Source organism: Schistocerca piceifrons, chromosome 4 (assembly GCF_021461385.2).
Source record: "Schistocerca piceifrons isolate TAMUIC-IGC-003096 chromosome 4, iqSchPice1.1, whole genome shotgun sequence".
NCBI lineage: Eukaryota > Metazoa > Arthropoda > Insecta > Orthoptera > Acrididae > Schistocerca > Schistocerca piceifrons.
The window spans coordinates 392307692-392329452 of NC_060141.1; positions in this window are offsets into that span (position 1 = coordinate 392307692).

Genomic DNA, 21761 nt, shown 5'->3' on the forward strand with positions numbered 1-21761 from the left:
TGTAACGTGGACGAAATTTTCATTGCCAGTATTTAGGCGCTTAGAGGAGAAGAGGTGGTGGTGTGGAGTTTCTTATCTCAAGTCTTTGCGTCAATTTCCTGCACGAAATTCCAAACCTCTCCGTAACTTCTAATGAAGTGGAGACATATGATACTGTTGATGGTAATCTGTTCTTCGGTTAGAGACGTTAAGCTCGAGGGACCGAGTTTCTCCTTCTGCCTTCTCTCGATATCATCATACAACACAAACGTAACTCTACAGTACTCACGCATCCATTAAACTCACCTACTCTCTACAGTACTTTCGCATCCATTAGACTCACCTACTCTCTATAAATACTCATACAACACAACTCTCACACATTCGCTAGGAATGGGGCCTATATGCGCGGAGGAAGAACACCCTTTTCGACAGGCAGCTGAACTCATCCGTGGGATATCCTAACCAACAGTACCTTACAATATCTACATTTATATTTAGGTAGAATCATTGAAATTACTTAATATTGCGAAAAATTGTAGTATTACAGTGCTGATCAAGTTGATCGTAAAAAGAGACCATAAATTTTGAATTTCTATTCAACTCCTCTATACTGGAACAGAGCGCCATTACTTGGTATATTAGCTTATTCCTCTGATTCCGGTGTACCTTGTTCGTCAGGTTCTAGTCATTCTTGCGATCGAAGTCACGCATGAACTTTGAGCAGATTTCACGAAAATCGTACAACAGTTACAGAAACATCGATTCTCACTGGACGTCATGGAAAGCAACGGAACGAAAGGAAACCGTTCATCAAAGTCAGTGATTCTCGGGAGGAAAATTTTGACATTGTCTTTGATGGTGGAGAACTGGAGTCGTCTGCCTGCATCGAAAGGTAACCGATTCCCACTACGCGAGATTTTGTGCTTTAGCATCTTCTTAATCTTTTTTCTTAATTTGTCTTCGTGACACATTGTGAAGGTTCCGAGAGGATTTGGATATTTTTCCTATGAATTCAAATGGTTCAAATGGCTCTGATCACTATGGGACTTAACTTCTGAGGCCATCAGTCCCCTAGAACTTAGAACTACTTAAGCCTAACTAACCTAAGGACATCACACACATCCATGCCCGCGGCAGGATTCGAACCTGCGACAGTAGCGGTCGCGCGGTTCCAGACTGTAGCGCCTAGAACCGCTCGGCCACCCCGGCCGGCTTTCCTATGAGTATCTGAAAGCGAAAAATAATTTAGGTTCTACAATATCTGGGTAAAGAAAAAGCCCACACTGTACATAAATAAGGACACAGATTGGTGGTACAATTTTTATTAAGGAACGTTTTTTCATATATGATGATTGTACATTATTTTAGCCTTGCATTACGGGTAAACAGTGAAATTTGATCGAAAAAAACCGGGATGGAACTTGTTTCTTCCATTAACACGTATGCGTTTTCTCAGTTTGAGAATCTGGAACATTTTCTTTAATTATGGGAATGGTAGGCCTCTGTTGATACCTCTCCTTCCCTTATTCCCTTTCAGACCTGAATTTCTCAGTAGTTCGATAATGTGTAGTAGCATTGACGTATATATTCTTGAGTGTGGTAACATAAAATCAATATCTTTTTTAAATCAAGGGCTGTTTGTACAAAATTTGTCAAAATTAAGTTGAATGTCATGAATTCTAGACATAGTGATAATTCACATTTATTGCTCCATTTGGCTCCTTTTCTATGGTTCCTAAATGTGTTGCCTAATTTAATCTGGTACACTTCTCTATTTTTAAATAAATACTCGTCATCTATAATCCTGACTTCCTTGATGATCAGTTTGTTTCTTGACTTCCTTGATGATCAGTTTGTTTCTTTCTGATTTTTTATTTATTTTATTGCGCATTTTATAAGTCTATGACGATTTTCATTTCGAAATTGGTTTTAGGATCCTCAGAGCGTGTATACGTCCCATCTTTATATTATTTACCAGATTTTTTAGCAAAGACCCGCCAGGGTAGCCGAGAGCGCTAATGTGCTGCTTCCTGGACTCGGGTAGGCGCGCCGGCACCGGATTGTATCCGCCCGGCAGATTAACGACGAGGGCTGGTATGGTGGCTAACCTGGATGTGGTTTTTAGGCGATTTTCGACATCCCGCTACGTGAATACCAGGCTGGTCCCCACGTTCCGCCTCAATTATGCGGCTCTCAGAGATCTGAAACATGTTCGCACTATTCCATGGCTTACACTAGATGAAGACAGCTGGGGTACACTAATCCGTCCTTGGGGGTTCGGGGTGGAGGCAGGAGGGGCATCCGGCCTCCCTCTGTAACTCACACTGCCAAATCAATAGTAACATTGCGACCCCAAATTTCAGCAGGAATAAGGCCTCAAGAGAATGATGATGAGATGTTTTAGCAACATGAACACTGAATGAGAACCCGACAAAAATAAGGACATGTCCCCTTCTTCAAAGTACCAGCCTTACGTGTGTCTTTCTAGAATGCTCGTGAGTTTAACAGTTTTCAGAGAATCTTAAATGCAGTTCCCTCTCAACTTGTTGTGCATCGTCGATCCAGCAACAAAATCCGCCAACAGTTACACATTAATTGCTGAGAGTAAATTGGCGTATGTACTCGAATGGGCAAGTCCATTAACATTTTCCGTTAAACTGAAACGAAACAGTGACAGTACGTCGACTCCGTGACGGTATGGTAAGATAGTATCGAGTGTAGTACAGGTACGTACGTCATTAGCACATCGCTCTATCACCTGTCACCGGCCGCTTTCAAAGCTTCCCCTTGCAGTGGCTCTTCAGCGGCCCTCACGGCGCTGAATGGAACCATTCCAGTCCTCCTATCAAGCGGAACAGTACAGAGGATCGAACGAGGGTCCTCAGCCTGGCAGTCTGACACGCTGGCTGTGCAGTTAGGGAGGCTCTCGTGGAATCAATACACGTTTCACTAATCACATTCTCACGATTAGTAAGACTATCACTCAAGTAAATGAAAAGAAGAGCGACAGGACACGGTCCACTTCGCACCGCGAAAAATGTTTGTCGTTAGAGACGGACAAAAAGGTCCTATGTCAGTTATTTTTCCAAATAAGAAGCAACTGTACCATAATACTTTCATTTATTATTTGTATCTGTCAGTTGTTAAAGTACGTTTCAATTTTTTCATCTTTACATGTTGCAAAGTATCCTTTCGTGTTATGGTTTACTTTCGTCTTTCTGTTTGAATTCTAGCTATCATCGTTACACCTTCATATGTTCCAGACTTTCTCTCATTTTAGCGTCGTGGTGTCCAATAATACGACATGTAGGTCGTGGGTTGGGGGGGGGGGGGGGGAGGAAGGGCGAGGGTGCCATTTTGGAACGGCCCCTCGCAATGTACATTGTCTCGTGTTACGAGTCGCACGGCCGTTTATTAAGTAAGGTGCTTTCAACTCAAGGTTTTGCCTGCGTATACATATGTCACATATGCTTGACACAAACACACACATTTAACATATTTCGCTCATTTTTGCATCTCATTCAAACCCCCATTCATAGGAAGTATTAGGGGTATTTTACTCCCACAGTACTTAATAGAAATAATGAGTCGTATACATAGCAAATTGCTCAAGGCGTTCCTGACGTGTGCTTCCATGCCCACTCATTTGCACGTTCATTCCCACCCCTAAGCGATGAAGATGGTTCTTATATCCATAACACTTCTTTCCAGATGGTAAGTGATATATTTACCAAGTTTAGTTAAAATCGATCCAGTGGTTTAAGAGGAGACGTGGAGCATCTATACATACATACGCACAATGATTGCTCTTATAAATAAAGTGTGATCAGAAACAGTCCGAAAAGTTTGTAAAGATGATGCAGAGAAGCTTGTGCTAAAAAATAATTATTAAGAAAAAATTCGAAACGTTAATTTACCATTAAAGTTAGCCAATTAGGCAGTTGCACTCGCAGATTCAAGCGGCCCCTCCAGATACAATTAGTGTTTCCATAGCGTAGCTGATAGCACACGAGACTGCTCAGCGTTTGGCTCGTATTCGATCAATACTACCGTCACATGTCACAAACGAAGAACACGTTTTGCGGCACCTTCCCTGGTGGACTGCTCGAAGACCTGATTGGCTAACTTCCCTGAAAATTAATTCGGAAATTGGGCAACGTACCGAATATTTTTCTTAACAATTAATTCTCAGTACAAAGTACCCTGCAACATTCTTAAAAGCTTTCCAGGCTGTTTCTGACCACTCGATATATGTTTTTAATGACACCACACACAGCACTACATTAATGTAGACTGTTACACCAGTCTTATGTTTGTTTTCATTCATAATGAATAAAATATTCTACCACGAAGCGATGGAACAGTCAGTTAATGCAACTCTGTATATAGATTCAGTGACACTATCACGCTGACTACAATTGTGAAGAAAATGACAAAGAGCATACTACAAAATATCGTTACATGTTGTACATTCAGGTATTGAGCCATAAAACTACTGAGTTTTGTGATGCTGCTAATTAAGACACAAAGAGGCGTGCATTTCCAAGAGGGTACCACTGTACGCTCAGTTACAGAATAAAATTTATCTTATTAGGCCCTACGTGCCTTCTATGTTTTGCATTTCACTTGTTAAATTATTTCGTAACTTAATTACTTGGAATGAAATTTCTGTCGGTGCAGCTTTGTTTTTATAAACTCCGCATTTTATTTTTTAAATTTCTTCGTAATTTACTAAGGAGCTCCTTCCATCATCAGTTAACTGCCTGCCCATTAGATTATTGTTTTTTCTTCTTAGTAACTTTCCCCACATTTTATTATTTTCAGTTGTTGAACTCTTTTAGTACTATAATTTAACCTGCCAACATTCCTTTTTATATTTTTAACTTTATTATAATACGATAAATTTTATCATGCAGTTGTGCATACAGTGGTACCTTCTAACAAATTCACACCTATTTGTACCTTAATAGCTTCACGAAACGCACAGTAGTTTTATGACTTAATAATTCAATGTACAAAGTGTGACCTCTAACACTCTGTAACGATATTTTATGGTATATTTGTTGTCACTTTCCTTTTGTTTCACTTTCTAATTATTGTAAGAAGATAGACCTTTTTATGAACAATTTTTAGTGTTCCGTGCCTCAGTCGGTAAAAACAGAATCCTTATAGGATCCCTTTGTTGTCCGTCTGTTTGTCCGACTGCTAAATACCCTTTGTCTCAGGAATGAGTCGACATCTCAAGTCGAAATGTCATATACTGAGGTCTATGGTCTCCTAACGACTGAACAAAGTGAAACTTCTAAGTCAATGTATGCAAAAGATACGGTCACTTACCTCATATATTTTGATACTCGCTAACTCACTCATCAAAACTTATAGGGCACTCCCATTGGCCTAGAATCATGAAATTTTGCAGAAGGTGAGGTTTAACAGTACAACCACAGGAAAAAAATGCGAAAACTGTTAATTTGTAATTATACCAAACAATTTTTTATCATTTTTCATGTGACAGTCTGCACTTTCGTCCTATGTTAAGCCCATTTTCTCTCAGGAATGGGTAGACGTATTAAATTGAAATTTTTGTCACGTGCTAAGATGTATGGTCCCTTGCCAAGATACAATACTGGCCATTAAAACTGCTACACCAAGAAGAAATGTAGATGATAAACGGGTATTCATTGGACAAATATATTATACGAGAACTGACATGCGGTACATTTTCACGCAATTTGGGTGCATAGATCCTGAGAAATCAGTACCCAGAACAACCACCACTGGCCGAAATCACGGCCTTGATATGCCTGGGCATTGAGTCAAACAGAGCTTGGATGGCTTGTACAGGTACAACTGCCCATGCAGCTTCAACACGATACCACAGTTCATCAAGAGTAGTGACTGGCGTATTGTGACGAGCCAGTTGCTCGGCCACCATTGACCAGACGTTTTCAATTAGTGAGAGATCCGCAGAATGTGCTGGCCAGGGCAGCAGTCGAACATTTTCTGTATCCAGAAAGGCCCGTACAGGACCTGCAACATGCGGTCGTGCATTATCCTGCTGAAATGTATGGTTTCGCAGGGATCGAATGAAGGGTAGAGCCACGGGTCGAAACACATCTGAAATGTAACGTCCACTGTTCAAAGTGCCGTCAGTGCGAACAAGAGGTGACCGAGACGTGTAACCAATGGCACCCCATACCATCACGCCGGGTGATACGCCTGTATGGCGAAGACGAATACACGCTTCCAATGTGCGTTCACCGCGATGTCGCCAAACATGGATGCGACCATCGTGATGCTGTAAACAGAACCTGGATTCATCCGAAAAAATGACGTTTTGCCATTCGTGCACCCAGTTTCGTCGATGAGTACACAATCGCAGGCGCTCCTGTCTGTGATGCAGCGTCAAGGGTAACGGCAGCCATGGTCTCCGAGCTGATAGTCCATGCTGCTGCAAACGTCGTCGAACTGTTCGTGCAGATGGTTGTTGTCTTGCAAACGTCCCCATCTGTTGACTCAGGGATCGAGACGTGGCTGCACGATCCGTTAAAACCATGCGGATAAGATGCCTGTCATCTCGAGTGCTAGTGATACGAGGCCGTTGGGATCCAGCACGGCGTTCCGTATTACCCTCCTGAACCCACCGATTCCATATTCTGCTAACAGTCATCGGATCTCGACCAATGCGACCAGCAATGTCACGATACGATAAACCGCAATCGCGATAGGCTACAATCCGACCTTTATGAAAGTCGGAAACGTGATGGTACGCATTTCTCTTCCTTACACGAGGCATCACAGTAACGTTTCACCAGGCAACGCCGGTCAACTGCTGTTTGTGTATGAGAAATCGGTTGGAAACTTTCCTCATGTCTGCTCGTTGTAGGTGTCGCCACTGCGCCAACCTTGTGTGAATGCTATGAAAAGCTAATCATTTGCATATCACAGCATCTTCTTCCTGTCGGTTAAATTTCGCGTCTGTAGCACGTCATCTTCGTGGTGTAGCAATTTTAATGGTCAGTAGTGTAATAAACGTTAGCTTCTAAGTCACTGCAATCAAAACGTATGGCCATTTATGTCACATACTTTGATACTCGCAAACTCGCTCATTATTACCTAACGGGCACTTCTCGTTGATGTAAAATAATGAAATTTGACAAGAAGTCTGGTTTCTCTGTATAAGTAAATGAAAAAAGTCCGTAAGTCTGTAATTATACCACGTGAAAAAATATATCTTTTGTCATTTGTTATCCGACTTCAAACATGAAATTAAATCAGTCAGTTGTTTTGCATTCAGGCTGACTTAGCCGCAATGGTGAAAGTCAAGAATCAGGCACGGAATGAATCTGTTGCTCTGGCGTTTCAAGTTGTATGTGAAACCAACATTTACAGACTAGTCTCCGAACATCTGTATCACATAAAACATGAAACACCATACCTGCGTGTAGAAATCGCTCCTAGATATCTGATGATGGATAAATTCCGAAACGCGTCATATAATCAATAAAGTTATTCCTTGCCTGATGATTAACTTTTACCATTGCGACCAGGTCAACCTGAATGGAGAACTACTGATGTTTATGAAAATGGTTGCCTTTATGTCGCAATTATTGGAATCCCTGGGACTGATGCAGGGTGACAATTACTGAACTATATGAAATAAAATCGTCATAACTTCCGAGCGGTTTGCATTGGGACATTAAAACTGCACGGTTGGGCGTGGAACATGATGGGAATTAGTACGGTTTGGTTTACCGACGAAGCCCATTCTCATTTGGGTCGGTGTCAACAAGCAAAATTGGCGCATTTGGGTGATTGAGAATCCGCATTTTGCGATCGGGAAGTCTCTTCACCCTCAACGGGTGACTGTGTGGTGTGCAATGTCCAGTGAAGGAATAATCGGTGCTATATTCTCGATGGTACGGTGACTACCGAGTGGTACGTGAAGGTGTTGAAACACGATTTCACACCCATTGTCCAAACTGACCCTGATTTCGACAGGATGTGGTTCATACGAGACGGAGCTCGACCCCATCGAAGTAAGAGAGTATTTGATGTGCTGGACGAGCACTTCGGGGACCACATTCTGGCTCTGGGATACCCAGAGACTACTGGCATGCGCCTCGATAGGCCGCCATATTCTCAGGATATGAACACATGTGACTCCTTTTGCGGGGCTGTATTAAAGAAAAGGTGTACAGCAATAGCCCCAAAAACCATTGCTGAGTTGAAAACAGCCATTCAGGAGTCCATCGACAGAGCATACATGTTCCGACACTTCAGCGAGTCATGCAGAATTTCGCTATCCGTGCGCGCCACATCATCGCCAGTGATGGCTCGCGTATCGAACACGTCATAACCTATATCCGAATATCTGTAGTGACGTTTACATGTTGAATAAAGTGTGTGCACGACGTAGTTTGTAACTAATTTCCGTTTTCTTTTTTTCATGTAGTTAAATAGTTGTGACCCTGTGTCTTGCCAATATTAATAACAGGGAAAAACGGTTGAGATTCTCGTTCTCAAAATGGATGAACTCTATATATAGAATTAAGTATGGGACTTAACTTCTGAGGTCATCAGTCCACTAGAACTTAGAACTACGTAAACCTAACTAACGTAAGGACATCACACTCATCCATGCCCGAGGCAGGATTCGAACCTGCGACCGTAGCAGTCGCGCGGTTTCAGACTGTAGCGTCCAGGCCGGCCGGTATGACCGAGCGGTTCTAGGCGCTTCAGTCTGGAACCGCGCGACTGCTACGGTCGCCGGTTTCAATCCTGCCTCGGGCATGGATGTGTGTGATGTCCTTATGTTAGTTAGGTTTAAGTAGTTCTAAGTTCTAGGGGACTGATGACCTCCGATGTTGAGTCCCATAGTGCTCAGAGCCATTTGAACCATTTTTGAACTGCCTCGGCCCCACTTCGCGACCGCGATGCAGCAGCCACGAGTGCTGTACTAGAACTGTGGCCGCGAAGTGGGGCCGAGGCAGTGCCAGATAAGTTTTACAGTTTGACGATAATTTATGGATTTGTAGCTTTAGCTTGACGATGTCCACTATGGACGAACAGTAGATACTGTTATTCTGAAGAAGGTTTCGTTATCGCGACTGAAACCTTGGTAAATTCTAGGTAAACGGTGCAACAGAGGCTGTTCATAATTAAAATTAGTATTTATACAGTTGCTGACAGGGCCGCGAAATGTTGAAGATACATAAAAGTTACGTTAAAAATCATGATCGGTGTTCACTTTCTTGACCATGTCAAACGCCATGGAAGTGTTTACATTTTTTCACAGCAGTATCGGCCGTAGAGGAACTACTCTGAAGCGAGATTGTGAAAGTATTTTGTTCGCCTTTTACATTGTGCTGTAACTGTCACTATTATGTCATTCGCGGACTGTGATAGAATGCTGAAAGATACCGGCTACCACGACAGTGCCTGCAAGTTAAAGGTGGCATGACATTCGCGGGGAACAGAACAGATCCGTTCCGCAGGTCCTGTCTCCTTTAAAGGGCTTTAAACTTCAGGTGTTCCCAACCGCAGAGACAGAGAAAAGGGGCTCCGTCGAGGGAGGCCGACGGGAGAAATCGGTACGGTCCGCTCGGGGGCAGAAGACAGAGACAGAGAGAGAGAGAGAGAGAGAGAGATGGGGACAGAAGGCTGCGGCAAGCAGATAGAAGCCCGGCTTCGGGAAAGCGGGGGCGGGACGGGATGGCGAAAAGGGATCCCGCAGGACAAATAGGAAGTGGCTCCATCAATGCCCGATGAGGCTGCATAATTGAGAGTGTGATTAAACTTGGCCCGCTCCCGAGGAACTTGCCAAGGCACACAGCGGCCGCGAGCCACGTGCTCGCCGGCGGCGGCGGGGGCGGCTGCGCGATCGATGGCGCACCGACCCACAGCACAGCCTTCCGTGGCTGCCGGCTGCTGCGAGCGTCGCGTGGACGGTCGCATGCCTCATCTGGCCGCGGGGGAGGAGGGGGAGGGGGAGGTACGCCACCGCCGGCTGGGACTGACCACCTCCCGCCAGACGGACGGACGCCAGGCTGCGCACACCGCAGCGGTGACCACCGGCGCGGTCCGCTCCCGCCGTTTTGCCATCGATCAACTCTGCGTCTATAGGGTGAAAAGTATTTAAACTGACAAATACTGGAAGGTTGTAGGGAACATCAAAACAAATGTTTTTCCCTAATGTCATTTTTTCCTATGAGGAGTATTTAAACCGGTAGAAGAAGATTACTCTGGCGGCAAATTAATTACACCAACAAACACTTAGCACTGAAAGATCTGAGTCGAAACAAGGCCCCGGGAGTAGACAACATTCCATTAGAACTACTGACAGCCTTGGGAGAGCCAGTCCTGACAAAACTCTACCATCTGGTGAGCAAGATGTATGAGACAGGCGAAATACCCTCAAACTTCAAGAAGAATATAATAATTCCAATCCCAAAGAAAGCAGGTGTTGACAGACGTGAAAATTACCGAACTATCAGTTTAATAAGTCACGGCTGCAAAATGCTAACGCGAATTCTTTACAGACGAATGGAAAAACTAGTAGAAGCCGACCTCGGGGAAGATCAGTTTAGATTCCGTAGAAATATTGCAACACGTGAGGCAATACTGACCTTACGACTTATCTTAGAAGCTAGATTAAGGAAAGGCAAACCTACGTTTCTAGCATTTGTAGACTTAGAGAAAGCTTTTGACAGTGTTGACTGGAATACTCTCTTTCAAATTCTGAAGGTGGCAGGGGTAAAACACAGGGAGCGAAAGGCTATTTACAATTTGTACAGAAGCCAGAAGGCAGTTATAAGAGTCGAGGGGCACGAAAGGGAATCAGTGGTTGGGAAGGGAGTGAGACAGGGTTGTAGCCTGTCCCCGATGTTATTCAATCTGTATATTGAACAAGCAGTGAAGGAAACAAAATAAAAATTCGCAGTGGGTATTAAAATCCATGGAGAAGAAATAAAAACTTTGAGGTTCGCCGATGACATTGTAATTCTGTCAGAGACAGCAAAGGACTTGGAAGAGCAGTTGAATGGAATGGAAAGTGTCTTGAAAGGAGGATATAAGATGAACATCAACAAAGGCAAAACGAGGATAATGGAATGTAGTCGAATTAAGTCGGGTGATGCTGAGGGAATTAGATTAGGAAATCAGACACTTAAAATAGTAAAGGAGTTTTGCTATTTGGGGAGCAAAATAACTGATGATGGTCGAAGTAGAGAGGATATAAAATGTAGACTGGCAATGGCAAGTAAAGTGTTCCTGAAGAAGAGAAATTTGTTAACATCGAGTATAGATTTAAGTGTCAGGAAGTCGTTTCTGAAAGTATTCGTATGGAGTGTAGCCATGTATGGAAGTGAAACATGGACGATAAATAGTTTGGACAAGAAGAGAATATAAGCTTTCGAAATGTGGGGTTACAGAAGACTGCTGAAGATTAGATGGGTAGATCACATAACTAATGAGGAGGTATTGAACAGAATTGGGGAGAAGAGGAGTTTGTGGCACAACTTGACTAGAAGAAGCGACCGGTTGGTAGGACATGTTCTGAGGCATCAAGGGATCACAAATTTAGCATTGGAGGGCAGCGTGGAGGGTAAAAATCGTAGAGGGAGACCAAGAGATGAATACACTAAACAGATTCCGAAGGATTTAGGTTGTAGTAGGTACTGGGAGATGAAGAAACTTGCACAGGATAGGGTAGCATGGAGAGCTGCATCAAACAAGTCTCAGGACTGAAGACCACAACAACAACAACAACAACAACAGAGGAAGGTAACTCTAGCGGCAAATCAATTAAACCAACAAACACTTTTCCATTTTTTTATGACCAAGAGACAACACATTAACACAACCCAATTTCAGTTACAGTAGATTTTCAAAAATGCTTCCATTGACACGTAAACAAATGTTGCACCGTCGGATCATGTTCTGTTTGACACGGGCAAAAGCCCCAGGAGTATTCTGAATTGTTCCTGCTGCTGCTACTATTCGGGCAACCAGATCTTCTTCTGATGCAACAGGAGTTTCTTAAACAAGGTTGCACATCTCTCCCGACACAAAACGTTCCAGAGGGGACATATCTGGGGATCGAGCAGGCCATGGTACAGGACCACCTCTGCCAATCCGCATTTCTGGGAACCGTCGGTCCAAGAATCGACGCACACGACGACTGAAATGTGCCGGCGCCCCGTCATGTTGGAACCACATACGTTGTCTTGTAGGGCGCGGAACGTCTTCCAGCAATCTGGCAATGCTCTGGCGAGAAAATTGTTTAATGGCGTAGGTAGCAGATACGGCCCAATTAAACAGTTCCCAACAACACCGACCCACACATTAACGAAGACCGCACTTGATGAGCGCTAGTAACGCATGTGCGTTATCCTCACTCCAACATGTTGAAGACTCCATCACGCCCGAACATTGCTTCATCGATAAACAACACAGAGGATGGAAATGTAGGATGCATTTCACACTGTTCCAGGTACCAATGCGAAAACTGTGCTCTGGGTGGATAACCAACTGTTTCCAGGTTGTGGACACGCTGTAAGTGAAATGGGGGTACCAATTGCTCTCGAAGGACTGTTCTTACATACGTCTGATTCGTTCCCATGTTACGTGTAATTGCACGAGTGCTGATTGAAGGATCCGGCTCCACATGCTGCAAGACAGCTTCCTCAAATTGCAGCGTTCTTACCGTGCGACGACGTCCCTGTCCAGGTAATGTGCTAAATGACCCAGTCTCACGAAGACGTTGGTACACAGCAGCAAAGGTCGTGTGATGTGAAATACGGCGATTAGGATACTGTTATTGATAAAACCGCTGTGCAGCTCGTCCGTTGTGGTGCGCTACGTAGTACGCACCAACCATACAGTGTACTCACTCCAGGTGTATCGCTCCATTAGTAAACAGAGACAATGCACTACTACACTGGTGGACAGCAGTTGCGTACAACTGAAGAGCGTAATACGGCCTCCACCGGTTTAAATAATCCTCATACAAAAAAATGACATTAGGGAAAAATATTTGTTTTTTTTTTCTCCTACAACCTCCTAGAGTTTGTCGGTTAAATACTTTTCACCCTGTACACACACTGACGGGAATGGAAAGCGTTACAGATTATCAAACTTTGTGGCGATGTTCATCGCTTTTTTTGCGGTTCTTTGATACGGTCCGCATCAAATTTTTCCCCTGTGCCAGTGTCTTCTTCTCTCAGTAGCACCTGTACCCGACGTTCTCAATTATTTGTTAGATACGTATATTCAAATATACTGACGGAAAAAAATAGTCACGCCAAGAAGGAATCGTGCGACATAAACGAAAATTGGTAGGCATGTTTCTGCATCTGAAAGATGTTGTCAAGTAAAACTTCGCGCCAGTCGCGTAAGAGTGGCGCTAGCATTGCCACAGTGAGGATGCGAATCACGCTTGCTTTAAATACACTCAGTGACGGTCGTGAGTGTTAGTTACCTTTGAGATTGGAATTTATTTATTTATCGTGTCAAAAGTATATATACCAGGTGATCAAAAAGTCAGTATAAATTTGAAAACTGAATAAATCACGGAATAATGTAGATAGAGAGGTACAAATTGACACACACGCTTGGAATGACATGGGGTTTTATTAGAACCGAAAAAATGTCCGACAGATGGCGCTTCATGTGAATAGCAATAATTAGCATAACAGAGTAAGACAAAGTAAAGATGATGTTCTTTACAGGAAATGCTCAATATGTCCACCATCATTCCTCAAAAATAGCTGTAGTCGAGGAATAATGTTGTGAACAGTACTGTAAAGCATGTCCGGAGTTATGGTCAGGCATTGGCCTCGGGTGTTGCCTTTCAGCATCCCTAGAGATGTCGGTCGATCACGATACACTTGCGACTTCAGGTAACCCCAAAGCCAATAATCGCACGGACTGAGGTCTGGGGACCTGGAAGGCCAAGCATGACGAAAGTTGCGGCTGAGCACATGATCATCACCAAACGACGCGCGCAAGAGATCTTTCACGCGTCTAGCAATATGGGGTGGAGTGCCATCCTGCATAAACATTGTACGTTCCAGCAGGTGTTTATCAGCCAGGCTGGGGATGATGCGATTCTGTAACATATCGGCGTACCTCTCACCCGTCAGGGTAGCAGTTAGCGCCATTTGTCGGACATTTTGTGAACTTTTCTTTTGTTCTAATAAAACCCCATGTCATTCCAAGCATGTGTGTCAATTTTTACCTCTCTATCTACATTATTACGTGGTTTATTAAGTTTTCAAATTTATACTGACTTTTTGATCACTCGGTATATAAGTGTTGACATAATTGTACACAAAAGAAGATAAAAAAATTTGACACATAAAGTGCATTTGGTGTAGCTCTCACAAGGTCTTGCATGGTGCAGGTGCTTGGTGATGAAGAACACTGAAGGAAATGGCTGTTAGTCTGCTCAACGCCACACTGGCAAAGAACTGAGTCCACAGAGAAACCTCAAGTCATCAGATGAGTCTTGCATCTCGTTGTGTTTGATCGTAATCTATTGAGAGACCTCCACATTGACCACTTCTCCGAATGTCCAGGGGGAAGTTCTTCCTTTGGAGCCATCCATTCTCCCAAATACCGACATTTCTCCCACCATCGCGAGATCCTTGCCACATGTGGATTCTCGATGAGAGCCTCAGTAGTTGACAAGAAGCTCTTTCTTGATTTCAGCCTAGGATGTGCGGGCTGACAACCATATAGTGGATGGGCTTCCTTCGTTGTGGCCTTACTTTTCTCATATCTCGCAGCTACCTCACGTCTGATTTCAGGAGGAGCTATACCAGCGAGGCAATGGAGTTTGTCCACAGGAGTAGGTCTTAAGCAACCCGTGATGGAATTGGTGAGTGGATGCTAGTCAAGAATGCCTTTAAGGCGACAAAGACGCCATTGTTATCACCACACTGAGTTTGAACGGGGCTGTGCAAAACTGCTGCAGAAGCTGAATGTTCCTTTGCGACACTGCAGAAACACTTGATAGGAAGGTAGCCATTACATGATCGCTGGCAGAAGTGGTCACAAGAATGTACGGTCGCAAGAAGAAAGGGAAAGACCATCGTTTTCGGCGTATGGCTTTGGCGCATCTTACTGCGTCTGCAGCAGCAATTTGATTAGCAGTTGGCACCACAGTGACACAACGAATTGCTACAAAGCAGTTATTTCAGAGACAGCTCCGATCCAGACGCCCTATGCTTTCCACTGACCCCAAACCACTGCCATTTGCGACTTCAGTAGTGTCAAGCGAGAGCTCATTGGAAGACAAGGTGATGGTCTGTTGTGTTTCCTGGTGAAAGCTGGTTTTACCTCGATGCCAGTATGGGCATGTGTTGGTTACACAAAGACCAGCAACCTACCCGTCTGTGTGCTAGACGCACTGTGGTGTGCGTACTGGAAGACCTTCGGTAAATATACCATCAGATTATTTGACTTGTCACTCTAGCGAAGTAGGCGAGTGTCAGCAATATGTCTCGTGGTCTTATCGTGGCGTGTTTATCTTCTGCCGTTAGGTCAGACGATAGAAATGCCACTTGCACGCTTAGAGTAGCAGATTGACGGTGACCAACTTTAAGCAGAACTTGATTAATTTTCACATACATTTATTAAAATAATAAAAGTCATAAACCTTACTTAACTTGATTCTGGATGGTATTTACAATTGACAATCTGAAGGTCCTTTGGTCTTGGTATGTTAATCTTATGCTCACATATCTCTGACACTTGACAAAGTGTCTATACATTTCTCTCCATGGCTATGTACAGGAATATGATAATCTTATTAGGCGCAGGCTGAAACTTGACTATAGACTGGTACAGACTAATGCAGACTGACTAATAGGAGGTCTGTACACTCGTTATAATACCTCGAGCGTTCAGGTATCACTGCGCGAGTGTGATCCGCGAGGAGAAAAGGTTCTACGTTAGCAGCAATCTCATTGGCTGCGTTACATATTAATACGTGCATCGGCGGAAGCAGAATTTGGTCCGCCTCTAAGACAACGCCATCTCGTAGTGCGGAGACGGACGAGCGCTGCGCCTGCGCTGTTGTGCTTAGTGGGGCGCACTCTAGTGGGAAAGTTGTGTACGCGCTGACTACGCGGAACTATGTACACAACACGCACTGGACCTGCACTTGGAGATATGGTCTGCAGTGCGATTTCGTATAAAGGCAGGTACACTCTGATCGCAAATTTGTACGTCTATCTGGTGATTCGACCTGTTGCGCTGCCATTCATGAACAGCATTCCAGGGAGTGTTTTACAACAGGGTATCACGCGCCAACACAGCGCTGTTGTAAACCAATATGCTCTACAGAGTGTCCTCATAATGCCTTGGCCTACTCGATCGCCAGGTCTGTCTCCAGTCGAGCAGATATGAGACACCATCAGTCGGCAACTCCAACGCCATCCACAAACAACATTAACCGTCCCTGTATTGACCGACCAAGTGCGACAGGCATGGAACTGCGTACCACAAACTGACATCCGGCACCTGTGTAACACAGCCTGGACGTTTGCATGCTTGCGTTGAACATTCTGGCCGTTACACGGTTATTAATGTACCAGCATTACACATTTGCAATGGCTTATCTCGCACTTACATTAACCTGTGATTTTGCATTGTTGAATTCCTAAATACGTTGCATAGTCAAATGTATTCCCAGAATATCATTTCTCTACATAAGTCCGCCTCTGGTAGCTGAGTGGTCAGCGCGACGGCATGTCATACCTAACGACCCAGCCAGCACGGTAGCTCAGCGTGTTCAGTCAGAGAGGCGGTTGGCCTCTGTAATAGTAATAATTAAAAAAAACTGAGCGGAGGTATCAACAAAATGAACTTTAACGGATGTCAAATGACGTCCGCAACGGCCAAACACAACGATAAAAAAAAGACCCGGGTTCGATTCCCGGTTGGGTCGGAGATTTTATCCGCTCAGGTACTGGGTGTTGTGTTGTTCTTATCATCATCATTTCACCCCCATCGACATGCAAGTCGCCGAAGTGGCGTTAACTCGAAATACTTGTACCAGGTCTACCCGCCGGGAGGCCCTAGCCACACGGCTTTTCCATTTCTCTACATTAATTATTTTTCGGTGTCTTTTCTGTCAGTGTATTTGACCACACTGGCTTTTTATCTATGCAACTTTCTGAAGTAACACGGAAGTTATTCCTTGATTCCAGCATATATAAAAAGACCAGAGGTAGCGCAGGCTACAAATAAAGCGAAAGTATCAATAAAACTTTTATGAGATCCTATTTAATAGAGGAGCCCCTCAGCACAGTATCTTAGGACCTAATGTATTGTTATTGACAGACATAACTGAGTTTCCACATGATGTTAGACATTGAGAAAAATCCCTTTTTATGTTATTGTTTATAAATACAACATCAGCAAACGTGGTACTTAACACGCAGTTGACGACAACTTTCCTTCTGGGACATACAGTAATGCAGCTTGACCGTTTGAGACTTCCTTTCCAAAGGGGGGCGCCACTATGAATTTGAATTGTTTCAGTGAAATAGTTAGATTAACTTTCTTTAGCTAGGAAGCAGAGGAAGACGAATTTTCCGTTATTTTACGCATCATGGGCCAATAAGAGAGGAAGAAGGCTGGAGAATTTGTGAAATCACAGCGAATACGATGGCTAGGGCACTTGCAGAGAATGGCAGAGAATAGAATTCCAAAGAAACCAATGAAAGATGTGATCCATTTAGCTAGGCGAAAAGGGAGACATACAAGAAGATGGATTGACGACGTGATAATGGGTCTCACCAGCATGGGAGTCCGGGGTAGAAAAGAGCAGCAAATAACCGAGAAGTGTGGAGGAAGGTCGTTGAAGAAGCCAAGGCTCACCAAGGGCTGTAGCGCTACTGAAGAAGAAGATGTTTAAGAAGCGTTAACGGGGTTTTCTGAGAAAATGTCGGGATCAGTTCTTTGAGTGAAGTAATTTTATACACACCGAGGTGGCACAGTAATAAAGCATTAGACTCAGGAGGAGCAAAATTCAAATCGACGACAATTCAGATATGGGCCTCAGTAGTTTCCATGAATCACTTTCACTTAAGGGGACAGCCCACTTAGAGTGCATGAAAAATAGGTAATTTTCGTGATTTTTCGAAATAAAATGAAAAGTATTGCTAAATCTAACGGTATAGTTACGAGGGTAATGCCAAAAGTAATGTCTCCCATTTTTTTTAAGTACAGAATTCTGTGTGGCAGTTGGTCATACTGTTATGAAGAGTGCTTCACGCGCTGTGTGTAAACATGCGCACGCCGCGCTGAGGCGCTGTCTTGGCTTGGCAGTCATTTGGAATGGAGCTCCCATTGGATGTTACCGCCAAGTGCGAATTGCGGCAGTTATTCGGTTTTTGAACGCAAAGGGCACTGCACCGATTGAAATCCATCGCCCATTGACGGAAGTGTATGGTGAGTCGTGCATGGATGTAAAAAATGTTCGTAAGTGGTGTAGAGAGTTTGCAGCTGGTCGGACCGAAACTCACGACGACCAAAGGAGTGGGAGACCGTCAGTTTCTGAGGAGACAGTGCTGAAGGTTGAGCAAAGCATGCGTGAAGATTGGCGGTTCACCCTGGATGATGTCTGCACGTTGGTTCCTGAGGTTTCCCGAAGCACCGCTCACAGAATTTTAACGGAAACATTGAACTACCGGAAGGTGTGCGCATGTTGACTGAGGACCACATGTGGCAACGAGTTGATGCTTCCCTCGGATTTCTTCACTGCCTTGCAGCCCAGTGACTATCACCTGTTCCCTAGGTTAAAAGAACATTTGGCCGGAAAGCGATTCAGCTCCGACGACGAGGAGAAAGAAGAGGTTCATAACTTTCTGAACAGCATGGCGGCGAGCTGGTATGACATGGGCATACAAAGACTGCCACAGCGTCTACAAAAATTCATCGACAGAAGTGGTGATTATGTTTAAAAATAGCTAAATGTTCAAGCTGTAAACAGATGTAAACCATAGCAAAAATAAACAGGTCTATGTACTTATAAAAAATAGGAGACCTTACTTTTGGGATTACCGTCGTATATCACTTTCGTCTTTAAGAAATCATTTTTGTATTCACATCGGACGCTTCCTGTAACCACTGCACCAGATGGAAGAACCCCTTGCTGCCGAAACATTGGGCGTTGGGGGGAATTCCCGAAGGTCTCCTAATGAACTGTAACAAAATAATTTTTATGAGTAATTTTCAATGTATTTTCAGCATACATAGGATAACTGGAAAATATTAAATTATAACAAAATGACATGTTGAAACGAAGTCGAGATAAAAACTTACACAGAAAATAGACATTTGAACATATCGCTAAACGGATACTTACACGGATAGAGAATTCAATTTAGAATGCCGGTATCAAATTCCTATCAAAATCTTATGTACCATTCCCAAATTATGTTTCCCTCCAATTCGAAAAATACCGTTTCGGGAAAAAACCCGTTTAAAGTTTTGAGCTATACACTGAATCGACAAAGAAACTGGTATAGGCATGCGTATTCAAATATAGAGATATGTATACACGCGGAATACGGCGCTCCTGTCGGCAATGCCTACACAAGACAACAAGTGTCTGGCGCAGTTGTTAGATCGGTTACTGCTGCTACAATGGCAGGTTATCAAGATTTAAGTGAGATTGAACGTGGTGTCATAGTCGGCGTACGAGCTGTGGGACACAGCGTCTCCGAGGTAGCTATGAAGTGCGGATTTTCCCGTACGACCATTTCACTAGTGGACCGCGAATATCAGGAATCCGGTAAAACATCAAATCTCCCACATCGCTGCGGCCGGAGAAAGATCCTGCAAGCACGAGACCAACGACGGCTGAGGAAAATCCTTCTACGTGACAGAAGTGCAACCCTTCCGAGAATTGCTGCAGATTTCAACACTGGCCATCAACAATCGTCAGCGTGCGAACCATTCAACGAAATATTATCGATATGGGCTTTCGGAGCTGAAGACCCACTCGTGTACCCTTGATGACTTTACGACAAAAGCTTTACGTCTTGCCTGGGCCCGTCAACACCGAAAAATGGTTCAAATGGCTCTAAGCACTATGGGACTTAACATTTGACGTCATCAGTCCCATAGATTTAGAACTAAGTAAACCTAACTAACCTAAGTGCATCACACACATCCATACCCGAGGCAGGATTCGAACCTGCGACCGTAGCGGACTGAGGCGCCTAGAACTGCTCGGCCACAGCGGCCGGCCCCGTCAACACCGACACTGGACTGTTGATGGCTGGAAACATGTTGCCTGGTCGGACGGGTCATGTTTAAAATTGTATCGAGCGGATGGATGTGTACGGGTATGTAGGCAGTGACATGAATCCATGGACCCTGCATGTCAGCAGGGGACTGTCCAAGCTGGTGGAGGTTCTGTAATGGTGTGGGGCATGTGCAGCTGGAGTGATACTGGACCCCTAGATACAACTGTGACAGATAACAGTATATAAGCATCCTGTCTGATCACCTGCATTCATTCATGTCCATTGTGCATTCCGACGGACTTCGGCAATTCCAGTAGGACAATGGAACACGCTACACGTCCTGAATTGCTACAAAGTGGCTCCAGGAACACTTCCGCTGGCCCTCAAACTTGCCAGACATGATCATTTGGGGTGCCTTACAACGTGCTGTTCAGAAGAGATCGTCGCTACATCGTATTATTTCGGAGATATGGACAGCCCTGCAAGACTCACGGTGTCAGTTCGCACCAGGACTACTTCAGACATTAGTCGAGTCCATGCCACGTCGTGTTGCGGCACTTCTGCAACTTAAGCAGGTGTCCGAGATTCTTTGGCTCTTCGGTGTATATTTTGTAGCTAAACATGCCTCTAGTCAGTGATACCTGGACCATACGGCAATCCTTCCAGTTCGAATAGGAGATCCCCCTCCATCTTCTTCTTGGCAATGGTGGTGCGGCCGGCCTCTTTGGCAGCTCCTGTCGTCTACTGCACTGCTCACTCCATAGGCTTTTCGTCCACTTTTTTGCAGAGAATATAACAGGCTAGTCTGATCTCAAGTTCGAGTGGGTTCATAATTTCCACTGTGATTGGTTCGGTTTTCACAAATAGCCTTACAACTAGAGTTTCTGACCAACTTGGAATGAACACTACAATAAAGCAGACATCCCATAGAATATTTTAAGCCGAAAACAAAACAATCGATTTTTCGAAATTTTCAAAGAGGACTATCCTCTTAACATGTAGCGCACTGTTTCCTGCCTCACTCGCTTTCCCTATGTTCGTGCTGGCTCTGTAGCAAAGTGGAATACCCCCATAACGTGCAACTCACCATTTCCTTTCTCTCTCGTATTCACTACGCTTGTGCTATCTCCGTAATGAATCTGCCATCAATGGGGCGTTACGCCCCTAGTCCGCTTTTGTGCGAGAGCGGTTTGTTTGGAAGGCTACTGAAAGTACATTGAGGTAGTCTATATGGGCCAATTTCGACACGGTGGCTGCCGAGCAATGTTAGTGATTGACCGAAACGATATAGTCTAGGAAGCTTTAGTGCCAGCTGTGTATGGTGCAGGTCTTTAGAATTGAAACACCAAGAAGGATAGAGAGTAACGAAGTTACAGTTATTTTGCGCATAATTAAATCCGTATATGATTTGGGATATATTGGCTGCCTTCTCCGACAGCAACCATGGCTGAAACCTACAGTGGTGGAAATATTCATTGCATCACCTCTTACAATTAACAATTTTTGTTACAATCA